This window comes from Rhyacophila brunnea, unplaced genomic scaffold, assembly GCF_057557595.1.
Source record: "Rhyacophila brunnea isolate RB1 unplaced genomic scaffold, BYU_Rbru_1.0 scaffold_8, whole genome shotgun sequence".
NCBI lineage: Eukaryota > Metazoa > Arthropoda > Insecta > Trichoptera > Rhyacophilidae > Rhyacophila > Rhyacophila brunnea.
The window spans coordinates 28,151,000-28,160,303 of NW_028233350.1; positions in this window are offsets into that span (position 1 = coordinate 28,151,000).

Below are 9,304 nucleotides of genomic sequence, written 5' to 3' on the forward strand. Positions count from 1 at the left end.
GCACTAGCTATCAATTCGAACATGTTTCATCTCAGAACGAACATTGCGGATACGGCGGCTCGTCATCGGTTACAAGCAGATCATTGACGAAGCGTCCAGATCTAGAGTTAGTTACAGTATCTATAACAATTACAGTTACGATTCGCTAATGAGTACCCGGCTTCAGAATAAACTTTCCAATGCTTGATAAAATATTGAATAAATTCATTATTTAAAAAAAATCCTTCAATTTCATATTATTTAAATAATTCATAGAACACAATAAACAGTCAAATTTAACAATATAATTTTATGTTTGGATTTTGATATTTAAACAAGTTATTAAAAAATCTTCATTCATTTAGCAATGGTATATTTTTTAATCATGTGAGCATTCAATCTGTGAGTCGAAACTTTCTCATTTTACAACGTTTTTCTTAGGTCGTATTCTTATTTTTCCGGTGGTTGTATGTCCGGTACAAATCTTGCAATCGATTTTTAACTAACTTCCCGACTAGTAAGACATTTGAAACTTTTAGAATATATCAGAACACGATGCCAATGCATTTTTTTAAAGCCTTTTAGCCATATTTAAGTAGAATCGAATTAATTTTTAGTTAATTCTGTTTTGTATGAAAAGTTATTTCGATACCATTATTAGTTGCTAGGGGGTCCTAGCAACTAAATTATTAAATAATATATACTTGCGTTACTATGGAAATCAATATAAAATGACATTTCATTATTCAGTATATCTATCAAGTATGATTTGTGTTGATATATAATATAATATAATGACGTTGTATATAAAAAGTTCTTTTTACCTTATAATTATTATCACTACTGTAAGAAAACTAGGAACAGAAAGACAATCAATAATGAATTTAAGCTAAAACTATGTAATAAAAAGGGTCTCTTCGATTTCAGTTTACTGCAATACATAGCTTATCTTCTCATTGTAAAATACAAAAAGTAGGTTACCTGAATACGTTGAAAATTATATCAGTAAGCCTGTTTGTTAACTAAGAACACATGAATGTTTACAGCAGCGAGATAAATTAAGAAACTAATTTTAGCTTCAGTATTTTATAACTGACCATCGTATCCACGATAGAGATTTGCAATACAAAAACAATTTTCCCATTTTAATTTTAATTGGGTAGGTAGCTAAGTTAGACACTTAAATATTTAACGGTGTTTTTTCTTTCAATTTATTTTATAATTAGACAAAATGATTCTGTAAAATAACGAGTGCAATATTTCTATAATTAATTGGGTAGGAACTATTTTGATACAATACAATATGCCTAAATCAAATTTCTTCTTTTTCCATCTCATCATGGTTTGAAAAGGCCATCAATAAAATCTCATAAAAAAAATTGTATACCTACGTTTACAGTATGCTAGATGAATATGAATAATGAAATATGTATGAAAAATATCGAGGATGTATTTTCCAAAATAAAAACAATTTAAAAAGATCTAAAAATCATTTACTTTAATACATCTTAGATTGTAGGTTGGCATATTTATATCATGAGATAAGAAACTAAAAAATGTGTATGGATTAATCAGTGTTTCCCAAAGTGTTTGACGCGTACCCCCTGGGGAACGGGAAAAGTTTGGTGGGGGTACGCGCTGCACCGGGCTTTGGCTGCTCCTGGTGCAACAAGCATTAATACGACATCAATACAACATCCATGCTAGAAGGTTTATCGTATGCGGAAGAAGAGCAATTGTTGGAATTAGCTTCAGACGGATTCTTGAAAAATAAATATAAGGTGTATGCTTTAACATCATTCTGGTTGAAAATGCAACATATGTATAGTTTTAACAAGTAAAATCCTGAAATACATCTTGCCTTTTCCAACTTCATATCTATGTGAAGTTGCTTTTTCAGTATTTGTAGTCATTAAAAAAAGGAACAGGCTTTTGGATGTGGAACGCCATCTCAGATTAAAATTAACAACCAGGGAACCAAATTATGATGATCTGTCTTCTCAACATAAACAATTTCATCCTTCTCATTGATTATAATGAATGTTATTTATAATATAACTCATACCATTTATTTTATTATGAATGAATTTTATTTTTCGGTAATTATTATTTTGTTTATGTACTAAAAAGGGAAAAAATAAATATATTTTGATTGTTATTAAAGTCGGCTTATGCAATTTTCTTTGACACAGATGTCGAAAGTTTGGGAAACACTGGATTAAATGAAGCAAATATTTTAAAATTAAATTTTCATTTCAACTTCGTACACTAGTATATTGTCAAAAAATGTTTTTTTCAGGAATGTAATAAATGTAGGCATACACATTTACCATTAAGAAACACCATTCCTTAGAATTTTGTAGTACGTAATATCGACGTAACATTTTTGATGTAGTAATCTAAAAAAACTATTTCAAAATTTTTCCAATAGAATTATTTAGACAGGTTGTAGAAAAACATCTTATCCCGTAGCATTCCGAGATGTGGTTTGACAGCTTTGATCGTAAAATTGTCCATACCGTCCATGTTGGGAAATTGCCAAATATCTAAATAATTTCAATATGCATGTGGTACATTTAAGTAACATTATAAATATTTCAAAAACATAACTGTTAAATAATTATTGTATATTAATCAAATTAATATATTTTCCTACCTGAAACCAGACTATAGTATCTAAAAAAATCATAATTTTTGAGATAATAAATATGTAACTGGATTAAAAGATTTTTATCTCACTAAACCAAGTATTGACTAATGGTAGAGGTAGAAATAATTTATTAAATTAAAAACAAAGAGTTCAGAAACCACACTAGTATATTTAGCGAGTTAAAGTAATTGTTAATTAACTATTTCTTTTATTCAACGAATAATTAAAAAGATTTAAGAATGTACCGATTGAGAATAGTAGCTTGATTTAGACGAGCGCTGATGAGCAAGTATTAAAAGGCGAATAGTTAAAATGTGTCGTAATTAGTATGTCACGTCGTAGCATAGTGGATAATGCGCGGACGGGGCGTGAACCCAAGAGATGTAGGTTAGATTCCTGCCGGGTGCCTTACTTTTTTCAAAAAGATTTTTTCTATTGGTTATAATATATTTTCTCAGAAGTGTTTTTCAAAATTATGTATGTAGAGTAATTGTGTTAAAGTTTCGAGCCACGGTTAACGGCCCACGTGCTCCGCGTAGGTCAAAATGGAGCTTTGATGGTATTTTCAAAGCAAGATCCTGGACATTCTTTAAACGTTGTAGATAATCTATTTATATAATTTTGAAACCTTATTATCCTTTATATTTATTTTACACACCATTCTGATGACTGCATAAAGTATTTTTATTACATAAAATAGTATTCTTTTAAACCTCTCGATCTAATGTTTTAGAATATGGTCATATTTCAGTACATCCATATGCAGTGGTGTTTAGTAAAACTTATGCTAACATTATTATAGTGAAATATTTACGATAAAAAAATATATTTATAATCTCTGTGATCCCAAATTTGACAAGAATTAGGCATTTTATTATTCAAAAAATGGGCAATATTAACACATTTGAAGATAATTCTAAAGATACTGATTATAAGCTATGTCTTTGACCATTCAAGTGTGATCAACATCAGACGAATAATGGTTGTTATAATATAATAATTATTGACCTAAGAGTAAGGTAGTATTTTTTTGAAATACGCCATTTCTTTTGGCATTTCCCAGTGGTCAAGTTACAACATACGGCCGTAGCCATAAATTGACAAACTATAATTGAAGTAGGGAGTAAAATCATGTTAACGCGCGTGTTTGAACATGTACCTAACCGAAAAAAAAATCTTCTTTTTAAACGGTCAAAAATCATGCTTTGAAAATACCATAAAAGCTCCATTTTGACCTACGCGGCGCACGTCCCCCCTTAAACTATAGCAAGTATTTTACTACAGTCTACTCCAGTGCATACAATATCATTAGAAGTAAGACTTTTTTGTGAATAACTACAAAATAAGGTTGATTTTAAATACGACAGTTTTACCATTGCACCATGTTACACTCTAACATGAGAGCGTAGGGCAAGTATAAGATCGCGCCCCTTTCCTCGGTCCATCGCCACGTCTCGCGCCTCCCGTCAAATGTGTCCCGCACCGCGTAGATCGGCATTATAGTACCGCTGCAGGATAAGATACGGCTAGCTACGGTGACGGAAACCTTAAAGGTGTGCCACAAAAAACAAATCAATATGCAGTGATGCATTCATTGACTCCGAAACTTCTTTGCAGGTTTTCAGTCTTCCTAACGAGCTGTGTGACCATAATTAAATACTTAGGTACCATAGTTGCTGGGGATGGCAGTCTTTTCAGTGTTGCAATGTCATTTGTATACATTTTGTCCTTTATGGCTTTGAGACATTTCATCTTACCAAGTCACAAAGGTCTCGACTTATGAGCTTTGGCAATCAGTCTCCCCCGAATCTTAGGAGTATACTGGTACAACTGCATTACAAAGACTCGAGTTCGTTAGCTGATATGCCAATCGTCTGTTATTAACGTAATCGTGAAGATGCACTTCACCGAGGATTGAATAGTGATAAAATTTCTGTAGCTAACTCTAAACTGCATTATTTCCAGATACCTCAGTCTAGTACAATTAATTTGTATTTATAATATTTGATTTACGTATAAAATATTATGATCTGCCACAAATTAAATGTACCTATTTATAAATAATTACAAGATAAAAAGAACTTTTTTATATACAACGTTTTTAAATTTTCTGTTGAATCATATAAACTTGACTTGACTAGCTTAAACGATCAAAAAAAATTGTATTTGATAGAAATAATACTGAAATGTCATTTTGACACTCATATTGATTTCCATAGTAACGCACGTATATATTAATAATTTAGTTGTTAGGACCCTAGCAACCAATAATAGTGGATTGGATTACGGATTTCTTCCGAAATAACTTTTCATACAAAGCAGAATTAACTGAAAATGAATTTAATTCTACTTAAAAATGGCTAAAAGTATTTAAAAAAAATGCATTGGCATCGTGTTCTGGTATATTTTAAAAGTTTCAAATGTCTAGTTAGTCGGGAAGTTAGTTAAAAATTGATTGCAAGATTTGTACCGGACAAACAACCACCGGACACATAAGAATACGACCTAATAAAAACGTTGTAAAATACACATATTTAATATCATCCACTGTTTTATATTGTATTTTAGAGTTTGAGCGTAAAATATTGTTCAATCAATTTGAATGAATGAAACAGTGCAAAGAGTTTTAATATAATGTCAAACTATTAATACGTAATAAATAATTACTTCAAGCTAATTCAGTAGTTATTTTTATTCTATTACACAAAACAGATTTACTCTATTTCTGTTTTCCCGTCAGCTGTAGTTTTTCTTCTAAAAAAATATGTTTCGTCTACCGTAGGTGCAGAAATAAATCAGTCAAAATTTTGTGGGTAAAAGTGTAAACTCACATTTCCGTTCGAAGTCGGAACATAATTCCATATCCGTCACCGTGTGAAGCTACGGTTATTTTAACATTCTTAACAGACCTACGAATATCTTAACGAGGGTAGGTTATTTATGAGAATACCAGCTTAGTGTAATATTTTATAATACGTTATCGTGCCAACATTATATTATGATCGAAGAAGTACTTTCAGAATATTCTATTCTTTATCCATTTATTAATAAAAATACAGGTTCCGTTTTTTTTTGTTTTTAACAATAAAATTAGATAATTGTATAAATAAAAAATATATTTTTAAATACTACCTTATTCTTTGGTCAATAATTATTATAAAGCAAACATTATTCGTAGAATGTTTATCACATTTGAATGGTTAAAGACATAGCTTATAACCAGTATCTTTAAAATTATCTTTAAATGTGTAAATATTGCCCATTTTTTTAATAATAAAATGCCTAATTCTTGTCAAATTTGGGATCATAGAGATTATCAATATAATTTTTTATTGTAAATATTTCACTATAATAATGTCGACATAAATTTTACTAATGGTTTTATAAATGCTTTTAAAAATTAATAAACATAAAAAATCTTAACACCACTTCACATGGACGTACTGAAATATGACTATATTCTTAAACATTAGAGCGAGAGGTTTAAAAGAATACTATTTTATGTAATAAAAATACTTTATGCAGTCATCAAATGCTTAAAATAAATATAAAGGATAATAAGGCTTCAAAATTATGTAAATAGATTATCTACAACGTTTAAGGCAGGGGGGGGGGGCAAACTGCGGCCCGCTATTATTAATTGTACTACTGATTATGAATAACTTCCTTCGTAAGTCTTCCTTGCGTCTCGTCTCACATTATGTAACCACTATTTTCTACCTTGAACATCGTGACACATTTAAATACTTTTAACTCCACGTTGCAAGGAAAAAAATATATGCCCATGATATGGTAAAAAGTTTGAATGGATTTCAATTAAAACTCAAATTATTCCTTCGACAAATGTCGAATAACAACGTGGACCACTTTCCAACTTTGAAGTTGCTGAATATATCAGAATATAAATTTGAAGAATTTGGTAAAATTATTAAAGCTCGGAATGACGATTTTTCACAAAGATTTAGTGACTTCCGAAAAATTGAGACTAGTTTAGCAATAGTACGCGATCTATTTTCAATAGATTGATAGTGTACCGACAGAGCTACAACTTGAGATTATTGATCTGCAGTGTGCAACTGATTTAAGAGAATTGCATCGTCGTGAAGAAATCTCAAAATTTTACAATGCCCTTAATTCAGACAAATCCGACCAACTTAAAGATTATGCAAGAAAAATGTTCGTTATTTTTGGATCAACCTATATATTTTATGTGAACAAACATTTTCGATCATGAACCTCAATAAAACTTCTTTACGATCAAATATCTCCGATGCCCACGTACAAGCAGTTTTGAAAATATCAACTACAAAATTAACACCTGAATTTAAAAAAATGTTAAAAAATGTACAACAGTTTCATTCTTCTCATTTTTTTGTAATGTTTGTTTTTCGTGATAAAAAATAGTGTATATCTAAAAATGGTATTTTACATGCGGCCCGCCGCTCATTTTGAATTCTTGAATTTGGCCCTCCATCCAAAAAGTTTGCCCCCCCCCCCTGGTTTAAGGTATGTCCAGGATCATGGTTTGAAAATAGCATAAAAGCTCCATTTTGACGTACGGTGAGCATGTGGGCCATTAATAAATATGTCTTGGGCACCACTGGTTGATTGTATTTGTCCAACAATTATCCGCATGCCCAGCAGCATGTCCATTGTTCATACTACTGCCAATTTAGGGGTTCGGTAACACCTATCACACCTATCACACCGCGTACTCTTTTTTTGCTTCGTATACATTGAAATAGTGTGTGATACTTCCGCGTTATGTCCAACATGCACCTATTCATGTCACAAAGTTGCGCTATTTTTAATCTTACCTATTTAATTTTATTATGTACTCATAGTTGAGAGCACGGTGACATACATCGGTTGAACACCTTACTTTTTATGCACAAAACAAGTCTCTTTTGAAAATACTCTTCAGTGCGCTGATTCAAATTATCAGCTGAGCGCATAAATCATTAAATTTGCATTGTTATAAAAATAGCGTACATACCACAAGTGCGTGTGCATGTGGTGTATACCGCTTTAACAGTACATTCAACTGTCATATGCATTATAATCTACATCTCAGATCGCTATTATTAATTTTAACTTATTTTAAGTACATTTTCTTTTTTTCTTAAACCTCAGAATTAACTCTATTTTATTAGACTATCATTTTTTGTAATATAAGTGTATAATTATATTATAATTGATATTGATATTTTTATAATTAATCATTATAATGTATATTCGACAACCATCATTCTAATCGGCTACAATTGATAATAATACCATTTTAGCATGACTGTATAACTATTTACTATGTAGACCATAAATCTCCAACGTTGGGTACTTAAATTGACCCGTGAGCGTATGTTCAGGTAGATTGACTGTATATCAATTAATTACTGCTCAAAATAAATTACAAATACATTTAAAACATATTTATTTGAAAAACCTCGATAATACTTACTTCAATACTTATTAGAAACCCAGTGCAACTCAAACTTGCGTCTGTCACTTTCCTGGTGAGTGCTTTAACCTCGAAGCTATCTATCCGTGTATGATTCGTGCAAATCATTTTTTTATATTTACATTTAACTTGCGGTATTTCAATTACTAGAGGTTTCTCAAAATTTGTGTTTTTTCCTATAATAAAGAATCTAGTGTATTAAAAAAATAGACATATTAGGTTTATATAATATTAGATGTATTTTCTGTCTTAGGGATCCGCAATTAAAAAGGTTTGGAGACAACTGATGTAGACACTGAGAAAGTTTTGAACATGCATCTTATAAAGAGTTTTCAGTATCTTTTTCTGTTCTTTGCAAATGAGGTGTATCTGTGTCAACGCTATCCTCGAAATATGCAACGATTGGTGATGACAACTAGGGCTTGCAATACCTAAATCCCCTTTTTCCACGGGATTCCACTCGATTGGTTGACCCCGAAAGCATACGACATAAAATTAATCTTAGAATTTACAGACTGTTTTTTATTAAAAACAATAACCATTTTCGTAATCTAATGAAATATAACTTTAAGAACATTACTATTGTCTCAATAAATCGGTACCAATAACAAACATGATTATAATAAGATATTGCGCATGGTTTAACTCCATATATACGTATTAACCTACTCTTTTATTTTACTTAATTCACTTTTTTATATTTTACGTGACTAAGATTATAATAAATGACTGTTTTTCTAAATTTTAAATATGCATCATAGACAAATTCTGTTGAAAAAATAATCAATTAGATACAGATTTGTAGTGACATCTAACGAAAATAATAAATGAAAGCTCAAGCGGTAATACAGTTTACTGTATTTTCATTTGCTTTAAAAACAAATGAGTCATGTTTTCACTTATTCCTTTTGATTTCATCATTGAACATGATTAATAAAAATAGTTCTGTCTTTTTCTCCAATTTTATTCAGATTATCTATAGAAACTCGTAAAAAATATCATTAAATTTATAATATTTTTTTTCGAAAGGCGGAGGGAAAAAGTATAAATACTTATTTCAATATGTAGACAGGTAAAGAATATATTTAACTATTAATTATTGTATCTACTATCTTTAAAACAAAATGCCAACTATATAAGATTATTTAATAAAATGTTGAATATTCCAGATAGTAAAAAATGATTGAAATCACAAACGCAAGACATTTCATATGTTT